At 48.6% G+C, this 12,036-nt stretch overlaps 1 pseudogene; it reads right to left on the minus strand.

Moving 5' to 3' along the window:
- Positions 1-801: 801 nt before the first annotated feature.
- On the minus strand, positions 802-10,512 carry LOC103079567 (zinc finger matrin-type protein 2 pseudogene; annotated as a pseudogene).
- Between the last annotated feature and the right edge of the window lie 1,524 nt (positions 10,513-12,036).

Raw genomic sequence — 12,036 nt, forward strand, 5'->3', positions numbered from 1 at the left:
TTTTGCATCAAACAGGTTCTTCCAAGAGCCTGCTTACAAGGAAGACAAAAGCAGAGTAATCCTCAATAAAATGAAACAAATAGGAAAAGCTGAACAGTTTACATATAACGAACAAAGGTTAAAAAACTCACCGGATGAAAGCCACACCGAACACTCATCCCATGTAATTTCCTGTTACATGCTCTGAGGAAGCTGAGAACACCAGGCCCCAAGGCAGCAATGCTCTTGAGGCTCTAGTTCAGGCTGCCTCTATGTGGCAGTTTCATGCACACACACCCGCACATACCAGTGACCCAGGCAGAAGTACACACGTGTGCACAGGCGGCCAGAGAACCACGGGGCGGGACTGGGGGAGAGTGGGGAAAGGAGGGGCCAGTCAAGGATATGCTATCAGCTGGAAACTGGGGACCCAGAGAACCCTTCTGCTGTAGGCTAAGCAAGAGCAAAAATTAAAACAAAGAACACAGGATAAATGTATGATGCTCAGAGGAGATGGACAGATGAAAAGGAAAAGATGCAGGGGGAGTTTCGGGAAAGCAGCCTGAGAAGCAGAGGGTTTTCTTCATTGGGAACTCAGATGATCAGAGGTCCTCTGTCTCCAGTGAAATACTGAGGCTGAAGGAACATGCCACAGCATGTTCCTCTGCATCCTGTGCTCTCTCCCAAGGCAGAGGGAAACCACAAGCACCCACCCTCTAGCCCTCCCCACTGCCACTCTTAAGGACTTTCCCCAGTACCTCCCCCAAAATGACATCCACACACACAAAGTTAGGCCTGGCAAAAAGCCAAGCATAGAAAGCCTCAGTAACTCTTCTTGGTGGAAGCAAAGCCAGAGAAGCCCATCACAGCTGCCACCTCACCTTCCTCCTCCAATGTCAAGTCCTCCTCCGCCCTCCTTTTCTCCTTCTGGTTCTCTTTCTCGTAGGCTTTGGCCCTTGTCCTCCTCTTCTCTGAGTTCCTTTATCCTTCCCTCCAAATCATAATCCTTCTTATTCTTTTCCATTTTCTTCTCGTTGACTTCAAAACATTTCTTCACCTGATCCAAAGTGGAACGTTCCACATGCGTAGACATGCCCAGGTTTCACTGATGTTTCTTTCCACTAATGTGATCCAGGAATCTGATGGAGTCTTTCACCACACCGTCACAGACATCGCAGTAGTATCCTCCCATCTCAGATTGTGGGGTGGTCTTGGTAATGACAGTTGTCCTCCTGAGTTTGGATTCCAGGTCCACCTTGGAGTCCCTATGCCGGAGAAGCTCTCGCTTGACTGGCTGCACTGGTTCTCCATCCTTCTTGTCTCTCCCTTCCGTGAGCCTCTTCTCGGCGAGCTGTTCATATTCATCTTTGTCCGGCTTTCAGCAAAAGTCCAAGTTTTTTGTCCCACTGCCGACGCCATCTTCACTGCCCCTCACTTATTTTTAAATCAATACTTATATCCTAATTTCAGGGTGTTTTCAGTCTCTCTGAGTCCAAATTCATTCTTGAATCTACAGCGATTTTCTGACTCAGTTCCATAAACGCTGTAAATACATTTCTATTTTTCTAGCTCTAGCTGTTCCATTTTAATATTTTACTTATCTGTGCATTATTTAGGAGGGGTGGTTTCTTTTGTGATAAGGCTTTCTTTGAGACAATTTCTGTAACTATCCTGGCAGGCAGAGAGGTTGAATACGCCTCTCTGGTTTTTGTTAGGAGAGAATATCTCTGTTGGACTCAGAAATGCCTGGAAGATTCTCTCCAGTGACTCAAAAGTTCCGTTATCTCTTCTTTTCCTCCCTTTTCTCCCATTGTCCATTTTCCATTACACCCCACACAAAGCATGTCGGGTAACAAATTGTATGTTCTTGGGCTTCATAACAGTGAGACACCTATAAGGGGAAATAGGGAAATATATCGAGCTCCTACTAGGGGCATCATCCTAGGCACTTCTCTGAGGTGTTTAAAATTTAATATTTATTCTAATCCTGTATGGGAGACAATATCCTCCCACCCATTACTAAGGAAACTAAGCCTCCATGGTATAGGCAGAGGGAGAGTCCGGATGGAGAGCCCAGTTGTTCCTGATTCCCAGTAAGTCCTTGCCCTTCTGGCACTGTGATTCTTTGATCCATCCATGGATTCCTTGAGCCAGTGGGTTCCTCTCTTTGTCCAGCCTGGTGCAGGTGGGTTTCTGTCACTGGCAACCCCCAGAATCCTAACACACTGTATATATTTGACCTTCCACGAGACTTCCACTGTATATGTTTGACCTTCTCAAGAGCTCCTTGAGATTAGCTACTGGGTCCATTCTTACTCTCTGATCCCCAGCAGAAGAAGGAAGACCATCTTCTGAAACCAAAATGATCGATTGATTGAAAATTGAACAGAATCTTTGAAATCAGGATTGTTTTGAAAATTTGGGCAAAATTTGGGCCACTTGGTCTTTTAATATAAAGTTCCTTTCAACTTGAAAATTCCGTTAGTTATAACCAAGGCGTGAGTGTGTAAAAACTTGGAAATTCCCATCATGAGGACTTGGGAGTCTTCGAAGATCATTGACAGTGTTTCCCCGAAGCCCTCTCCAGAAGCCATTCATGAGTGAGCAGCTGGTGAATTCGAAAGGAAGAAGAAAGGAAGGCAGGGCAAGCGAAGCTGATGGCCTGGGAGAAGCCTCTGGTGTTGAGAAAGGGGGGGGGGGGCGATGAGAGCCTCCCTGTGCCCATCCTGCAGAGCCAAATGAATCCTAGTCGGTGTGACTGCTCGACTGCAAGGTACAAACGTCTGCTCGTGTAGGCGCAAGTAATGTGAGATTTGTGGTCAGAATAAAAGTGTATTCCTTGGATCCTAAATACAGTGAGGACCGGTCAGCCAGACCAGGGTGCCCTGGCAGCTCTCTCTCCCCTTTCATCTTTACTGCCAGTCTGCTTTTTTCTGCTCTCTGCAGCCCAGCTTCTCTGGTCATCCCCTTGCACATGGTCCTGGCATATGGTCAGCCTTAAACGGCAGTGCTCAGCTAGTTGGCTCATTCTCTTTGTTCCCGATGACAAAGCTTCTCTGAGGAAATTTGATTGGCTAAGCTTGAATCGAGCTTCCACCTCTTGGCCAATCATCTGCAGTCAATGGGGTCATGTGATTTAAGGAGCTCTCTGATGGAGAGAGAAGCTCTCAGTCAGTACAGCCTGCTTAAGAAAACATTGCAACGACTTAAACTTGGAGCAACGTTTGCAAATAATTAATAGTTTGATAAGCATTGTTAACCGTAGAAAATGACTCACCACCAGTTCACTAAAAAAGAAAACAAATCTGGATCCTTTTGTGTATTTCAAGAATGACCCAATTACAGTATTCTTGACATACACTGGGTTTTCCTGGAAGACATCTGCTGTGTGTGGCAAGGTAGCCTTGAACTCCACGTTTCAGCCCTGTCATGCCTGCGGTGGCTTTGCTTACAAGGCTGTCAGGTGGCAGTATTTTATGCAAATGATAGCTCCCTCTTACAAGGTTGTATATTTGTCTAACTTAACACACGTGCATGTTCACGTAATCCTCGAAAGAAATGAGGTGAAAGAGCCACAGCAAGATAAATGAGGGATACATGAATTGGGATACATGAATCGGGGGATACATGAATCGGGGAACAATAAGCTACTGTTATGCTACTTTGATTGCTTTCTACGTTGTGACATGATCGATAGAACAAAAGCAGGACAAGACAAGACAAAATAAAGATGGGACTTAAGCCTATTAATCAGATTAAAAATCACAGTGCAGGAAGCATCCTGTGAACACAGTTGGCTGAGATATAAGAAAACATAAACATGTCCCTCTTCCCCCTAATAGACAGGTAAGATATGAAGAAAATGAGGCAACTGTGGGGAATTGAGTGAGAGTAACAGAGATGCTTGAAATCATGGTGCTTGGCCCTCCCCTTTGCTCCAAGTCAATACACAGGGTATAGTGTCTCCCTCCTGTGATTTGTCTTTTGTGGGTGGGCTTGGGTCCATGTGTGGAGAGAAATGGTGTTGAAGTCAAAAGGATGAACAGAGACCTCAGGATGAAGGGTGGAACTCACTGGCTCCTGAGAGGGAATGGAGCACAGAAGCCATCATCCATGTCCCACCAGAAATAGCTCCAGGTTGATGAAGTCCAAGGAGAATCTCTTGGTCTATCAAAGTCAGCAATAAAAATGAGGTAGGACCACATCAACAGATGAATGGACAAAGATGATGTGATATATGTATATATGCACATTCACACATACATACATACACGCACACAATGGAATATCACTCAGCCATAAAAAAGAACGAAATAATGCCAATTTACAGCAACATGGATGGACCTAGAGACTATCATACTAAGTAAGTCAGGCAGAGAAAGATAAATATCATATGATATTGCTTACATGTGTAATCTAAAAACAGATACAAACGAACTTATTTACAAAACAGTAATAGGCTCACAGACATAAAAAACAAAATTATGGTTACCAGTCTTCTAATTTAACACAGTGAATTTGTGTGAGGGAGAGATAAATTAGGAATTTGGGATGAACAGACGCACACGACTATATATAAAATAGGTAAACAACAAGGACCTACCGTACAGCACAGGGAACTCTACTCAATGTCTTGTAATAAACTATAATGGAAAAGGATCTGAAAAAGAATGTATGTATATGTACAGCTGAATCACTTTGCTCTTCACCGGAAACCAACACAACATTGTGAGTTGACTATACTCCATATAAAAAAAATGATTAAATAAAATGAAATAGGACCAAATCAGAGAGCCATTGTATAGTTAGGATGCATCATGAACTCAAACCGCGTCTAAACAGTGTTTGGGATTAATTTGCATGTGCAGCCGGTCAGTCTAGAGCAGGGTGGACTTCAGGGATGCACTGATTTGGCTACTCCACGTCAGCAGGGGCCTGATTGCTTTCTGTGCATCCACTCTGGCTTCCCTGCTTGTCAGGCCCTGTCCTCAGGGGAGAGATGGCTGTAGAATTCCAGACTTCACAGCCCCCTCCTCCTCCAATGCACAAGGAGCCAGTGTCTCCCGGCCTGTCCAGACCAGGGACGAGCATCTTCCTTGGAAACCTCAGCAAATTCACTTCCCTCCAGAGTGGAACTGGAATTTACCCAAGACAGAGGGTGGCCAGTGGCGGGGCTGCCGTAGGACACTTCTGAGGACTAGCGGGAAGAAATCCACCCTGGGCAGTGCCATCCACCCAGTCCTGGAGAAGTCTGTCACAAGGTCCTTGAGAGTGGGGCTGTAAGAAGACCAACCACAGTGGGACATCTAATGGCAGGCTCTTATTCTGGCAGGGAGAGCCCCCCAACCCTCTCATTTTGGGGCAAGTGGGTGAGCTTGGCCCCAAGATCAGAGGTGGAGGTGACGCAGCAACGGTTTTGCAAGGCTCAGCCATTCACAGTTTTGAACAGTGACAAGCAGTCCCCAGAGCAGCAGAAAAGAGGTCCCCAAAGAGAGTAACACCTGAGCTCTCCCTGACCCCACTGGAGAAAGGGGAGGGGGACAGGGTCATTGTTTCTGGACCCTCAATTGCCCTTCCTAATACAAGTTTGGTGGCCTGGTGGACACAGGCCACATCCCCACTGCCACTTGTCATCGCCAACACGACTTGATTTATGATGCTTCCCAGCCCGCCGCCACCTCTACCCCACACCGAGGAGGAAACAATTCCAGTTCTGTGAAGTTTCCTCCAGGATGGGGGCTCCAGACGACTTTCCATCATTCATCCCCACCAGTGAAGAATTTTTAGGGCACTCCTAATATAGGACCAATTTTTGCCTCTAAAGTATGACCACGAGCTATTGTATTAACATGTTCTATACAGATATTGAAAAAAGATGAGATAAAAGTATGTATAAATAAAAGATGTAATCTTTCCCCACCCCCGTGGCCACCAGCATGTCTGTGCAAGTGCCCAGACCAGGTTTGGAGGCCGTTGTCCCAGGGCCGCCAGACTTCAGGAGCCTTGAGAGCAGGCACCATGCTTGGTTTCCTTCTTAAATTATTTTGAACTGTGGTGAAATATACATAACATAAAAGTTACCATCTTAACCATTTTATGTGTACACTTCAGTGACATTAAGTACACTAACATTGTTGTGCAACCATCACCACCATCCATCTCCAGAACTCTTTCATCTTGCACAACTGAAACTCCATAACCATTAAATAATAGCTCCCCATTCCCCTCTCCCCCAGCCCCTGACAACTATCATTCTACTTTCCATCTCTATGAATTTGACCCCTCCAGGTACTGCATATAAGTGGAGTCACAGAGTTGGCCTTTTGTATTTGGCTTATTTCACTTAGCATGTCTTCAAGATTCATCCATGTTGTAGCACGCGTCAGAACATTTTTTTTTGTGTGGCTGAGTAATATTCCATCATATAGACAGACCACATTTTGTTTATCTGTTCATCCATTAACGGACACTTGGGTTGCTTCCACTTGGCTGTTGTGAATAAGGCTGCGATGAACATAGGTGTACAAATATCTCTTTGAGACCTTGCTTTCTGTTCTTTTGCGTATATACCCAGAAGTGGAATTGCTGGGTCACATGATAATCCCACATTTAATTATTTAAGGATGCGCCATATTGTTTTCCACAGTGTCTGCACCGTTCTACCTTCCCCACCAAGGGTGCACAGTTCAGGGACCGTGTTTCACTTAACCTTGTGTTCCTCCTGCTTAGAACTGTGCCTGTTCATCAGAAAGTGTCCATGATGGAGTGAACGCCTGAGCAAGAGGCAGCCTAGGTTCACTGAAATTCTGGGAGAGTTGGCGGGGGGAGGTAAGAGCTTTAGCTTCAGCAGGGACAAGGTGGGCTGGCATCAGGGAAGTCTGGACACCGGGCAACAGGAGGCTCCACCCAGTGGGACCTGCACTTGACTCTGAATTATTCATTTTCTAGCTAAGACGCCAAAAGGGCTGCCACTCCTTTCTTCAGAGGACGCAGGTTGTACCTTTGAAAACTGTTTTAGCCTTTGCCATTGGCTGGCAAGGGTGTATGCTTCATGTAAAGCTCCCCCTTCCCCAAACCAAACCCTCAGACTTTCTGTTTTCTTCTTTTTGAAAAGGGCACTGGATGGTCAGGCCCTATATTCCTGGTTCATTTCATTTCTCCAAAACAAGGCTGTTTTCCTGTTTATGAAACAGTGAATCCGGTGTTATGGTCAGTAAGCACTTTAGAACTCTCATTGCCACGTTAACTTAGGCTAATATCGCATGGTATTACAATTTGTGTCTAAATTCAGATTGCGATAGAAATTACTTAAATTGTGGGAGTTGCTTCTTATTTCACATTGTAATAGGAGATGTTTCTATGAATTCAGCTACCTAAGATGAAATGAATAGTTTTCTTTGTTGTTGTTTTTTTCCCCTTTTTTGGTCATTGTTAGTGTACTCAAAATTCTGATCAATGAGTTCGCGTGTGATGCTGAATGACAAACTCTTTGAACGATGCCGTTGAAAACCAGTCGCTCTTCTTTCTTCAGCCCTTTTTTGGAGAGGGTTATTTTCCCTCAGTGTCCTGTGTTATACTAACCTAAGGGAAGAACGGGTAACAGGGAGAAATAAATGTCTGTCTAGTGAAAAATAATAGGGCTGTCAACCAATTTGAATGTTAACTGTAGGATGAGAAGCACAGAGAAACCTTAGCAAAGGCAGAAGAGGCAGGAGCGAAGGAAACCGAAGATGGGGAGAAACGCAGGAAACCCGAGGAGGCGCCCTTTGTGATCAGCTCCAGGGAGGAGGGATGGAATCCGAGGTCCATCGCCTCGGATGATGGGCTGGCCAGGAACACAGGCCGGGCAATGCGGCCAAGGGTGAAGAGCCCCAAGACTGAGAACCTGGGGACATGGGAAAGGGGAGAGAGTGAATTTGCACCTTGAGGTAGCCTTGCCCCACACCTGGTGCCCGGGCGCAGGAAGTTGGCACGGTAGACAGTGCATGCTGGACATAGACACTGGCCAGACTGGTCCAGCAGGCTTCATCTCCTGTCGGCGAGGATGCTACAGTTTGTTTGTCACCCTTGGCCTGTGGAGGCCTCTCAGACAGGTGCTGAGGAGGGCAGGGGGAGGGGCAGTCCACCAGGTGATCAAGATGGAACACACCTGGATAAACAACAAGGTCCTACTGTGTAGCACTGGGAACCATATTCAATATATCTTGTAAACTAGGATGGAAAAGAAAAAATAAAAATAAAAAGGCTATTAAAGCTTAGTGTTAGAAAAAAAGAAAAAGGGAACACACCTGAGGAGATCTGGCAGGTGTGGGCTTCCTAACGGGTGTGAGATCACTTCAAATGCAGCTTAGAAATGAAATCCTGTTCTAAAGAGGTGTGCAAGGGCTTCCCTGGTGGCGCAGTGGTTGAGGGTCCGCCTGCCGATGCGGGGGACGCGGGTTCGTGCCCCGGTCCGGGAAGATCCCACGTGCCGCGGAGCGGCTGGGCCCGTGAGCCATGGCCGCTGGGCCTGCGCGTCCGGAGCCTGTGCTCCGCAACGGGAGGGGCCACAACGGTGAGAGGCCCGCGTGCCGCAAAAACGAAATAAATAAATAAATAAAAAATAAAGAGGTGTGCACTTTGCTGAATTATATTCAAACCTCTTAGTAGAAAGCTATTGCCCCAAGAGGGAGACGCCTGTAACAGGGTGAGGGAGTTACCCATTCACGGGCACAGATGGAGTTCGGACAAAGGCTGGAGATACCCATGTTGGCAGACTTTGGAGAAGTGGAGGGAAGAGCAGCTTTGCTGTTACGGAGTCTGTTCCTTTTGCTGGTGCCCTGACAGGGATGCCCCCGTAGGGATGCCCACTGGGGCAAAATCGGCTAGGCCCACACTTCCCTTTACGGGTTCTGAATCCATAAGAGATAGCGTTATACTCTCTCGGCATGGGTTTCAAAATAACACCTCGGTGACACTTCCTCAGGCTTACAGCCCCTTGAACACAGGTTGGAATCAGAGGAAAACCTATAGCGAGGCATTCAGCCTCTCTGTGACCTGCCTGAGTGTTTGACAGTCCTTCACCCTGACTCCTCCAGGAGAAGGATGCTGACCCTCAAGCAGGACCGTGGGAAGAGTTCCTGGGCATCTGAGTCACACCAGCCGCTCTGAACGGTGATTAACTCCGCATTCTGTGAGGCAGGCTGATACGTGGCCTCTGGCAATCTCCTTACGCACAGGCTTCATTCCCTATTCGTCTGCGTGGATGCGTTTGTGACCACACTATCACACGTAACCAATGGTTACTGGGATTCTGTTCTGAGCAGGGCACTGAGCTAGCTGGACATCAGGAGGGCCCTGATACTCATCCCATTGAGAGCAGAATGGGCACCACCAAAGTGCCTGGGGGACAGATTTCAAGGTCAAAGATGAGACAGGAGAGGTCCCTGAGGGACCTAGAGGTGAGGTGTCAAGGGGACACCATGGGCGATTTGGAATTGGGTCCAGCCCGGGTTCTCCTGAGAGCGGAGCCTGCAGACGCTGACCTGGGATGTGTACCCAGGAGCGGGCATGAGTGAGGAACCAGGGAGGGAGACTGAGAAGGTGGGAAGGCCAGGGAGAGGGTCTGTGGGGCAGGCACCGTGGGCAGCTGGTGCCCCGTCACCAGCCCTGTGGATGAGCCTTAGGAAGCACATCTCAGGCCTGTCCCTGGGCATCCGCCAGCCCCTGATCCCACTGACCCAGGTGGCCCTGCACAAAGCTGGCCAGAGCTGCACAGAAAGAGGGAGACGGGGTGGAGGGGACTGGATGGCGCCACAGGAGATGTGCGATTCAGCGTCCGAGGGCTCCAAGCGTGGCCTCAGGTGCAAGGTCTGCATGTAACACCAAGCCACGCCTTTCCAGATATTGCTGAGAATGTCTGATCCCTGTAAGTCCTTCTTTTAGGGCAAACCCCCCAACATCCACATTCATAACAGCCTGGCATAACCCTATCGTTCATCCGAGCTTTAGGCAGTGGAAAGGGGGCAGGGAAGGAGGCGCATGGAGGAAGGAAGGCAGGGAGGAGGAAGCAACCTTGAGAACCACCACCAGTGGCACCACGCCGTGCTCTCCTGGGCTTCACGTTCTTGGGGGTGAGGGAGAGACTATAGAAAACAGTCATAGATATATATGTTGGGATAAGAAGTAACACGAAAAAGAACCGAGTAGGGCAAGGGAGGTGTTTGGCCTGGGAGGGTCCATTCCAAAGACGGCATCCGAGTTGGGGGCAGAGTAAAGTGAGGAGAAGCTGAGCAGCTGTACAGGGACGGGGGACCAGGTGGCAGCGTGATTAGCAAGTCACAGTGGCAAGTAACTCTTCATAGAATTATCTGGGTCAGGCTCCCCTCCCCTCCCCTCTAACCCTTTCGGCACATTCCATGGGGGCAGGGGCTGTGCTGCCTTGTTCTCAGCCACAGTCTTAGCCACAGTCAAAGCCAGAGTCTTAGGCTGGCCCGAGCCTGGTGCCCAGCACTTGGGACCGTTCACCGCGAGGTGCACACACCTGGCGGGCATACCGCTTTCCCGGGGCGCACCAAGCGCAGCTGGGTTACAGGCTAGAGAAGCGGGTTTGGTCTTTGGGGCTGACTTTCCTGTTTCACTGAGGACTTCCTAGGATTGCGGATCTTAGAGGTCACGGAGAGTGGTGAGGGCCAACGGAAGAGGTTCTGCACTTCGTCTGAGTCCTGGCTCTACCACTTACCAGCAGGGGCCTCACCTGCTCATCTGTAAAATGGGAATCAAGATCATCCTCTCGCACTCACAGTGCCGTGAGAACTAAACAGGGCAATGAGTGCGACAATGCTTGGGAAAGAGCAGAGAGTGATGGAAAATGTCATCACTGGGGGTGCCGGAGAGCTGAGCCCTGTTTCCCAGACCCCCTGCTCCATCCAATTTGAATCCGGAGATCCTGATCCAGGGGCCGGGCGGGGCCTGAGGGTACGTGGTTTCAGAAGCACCCAGTGCTTCCGTAGCACAGGGCGGTTCGGTAACCCTGGGCTAGTCTACCTGTCACAGTCAAAGCAGGGGTCTCCTCTCTGGCCCACGGTTACAGAGTGAGCTCACTGCCTCACCAGAAGGTCTCATTTCAGGGGGCTGCAAACCTTTTCTGCCAAGGGCCAAATAGCAAATCTTTTTGTCTTTGGAGGCCATACAGTCTGTGCTGTATTCACTCAACTCGGCCAACCTGCGAAGAGCAAAGGCACTGCAGATAACACGTACACAAATGGGGGTGGCTATGTGCCAATAAAACTTTATTTACAAAACAGGCTGTGAGCCACATTTGGCCCACAGGCCATAGTTTACAGGCCTCTGGTCTTATTCACTGATGGACAGCTGAGGTGGCTAGAAAATTCTTATATTTATATGAAATGACCTAAAAGGTAACTTGTACCAGGCCTATTTTATTTTCAGAAAACGCACATGGACTATTACACATCTTCTGTGGATGTGTTTGTGTGTGTGTTTGTGTGTATGTGTGCACGCGCAAATACAATCATTACACGGAACTGGTTTTTATGACGTCTGGGAAACCAGGAAACTGCCCACACTGGTTGCTGGTCTTACTGTGTGTGGATGACCCAGTTGGCCACCTGAGTTTCCTCCATAAAGTGGGAGAGAACCTTGGGAGTTACCACTTTGGTACCCAGTAAGGGGATCGTCTGGGAGCTCAAGGAAAGCCCATCCTCTGGCCAGGACAGGACAGGGGCCTGACTGCCAGTGGGTGCATGTGGAAGGCCATTCTCTGTCACTAAGTGTCAGCTGTGGCCTGGGATGAGGCCTCACCCGCACAGGTGCCTGCCACTCTGCACTGAGGGTGGGGTCTGGTTGCCTCCCAAGCAGCTGCCCACCTGCTGTCCCCATGGGAGGGAGGGTCAGGGTTGGGAGCCCCAGAGGTTGGCAGTGGCCACACTATCGGCTGGTGCTAGGCCTGTGGTTTCCCCTGGGGCTTGGGTGATTTCCTGATAAATATCGGATTACAGGAATTTGTTCAACACACTCATTAATTCATACAAGCAAGGAGACGTGGCAAAGAATGAC

The sequence above is a fragment of the Lipotes vexillifer genome, unplaced genomic scaffold (genome assembly GCF_000442215.2).
Source record: "Lipotes vexillifer unplaced genomic scaffold, Lipotes_vexillifer_v1.1 scaffold248, whole genome shotgun sequence".
In the NCBI taxonomy this organism is placed as follows: Eukaryota; Metazoa; Chordata; class Mammalia; order Artiodactyla; family Lipotidae; genus Lipotes; species Lipotes vexillifer.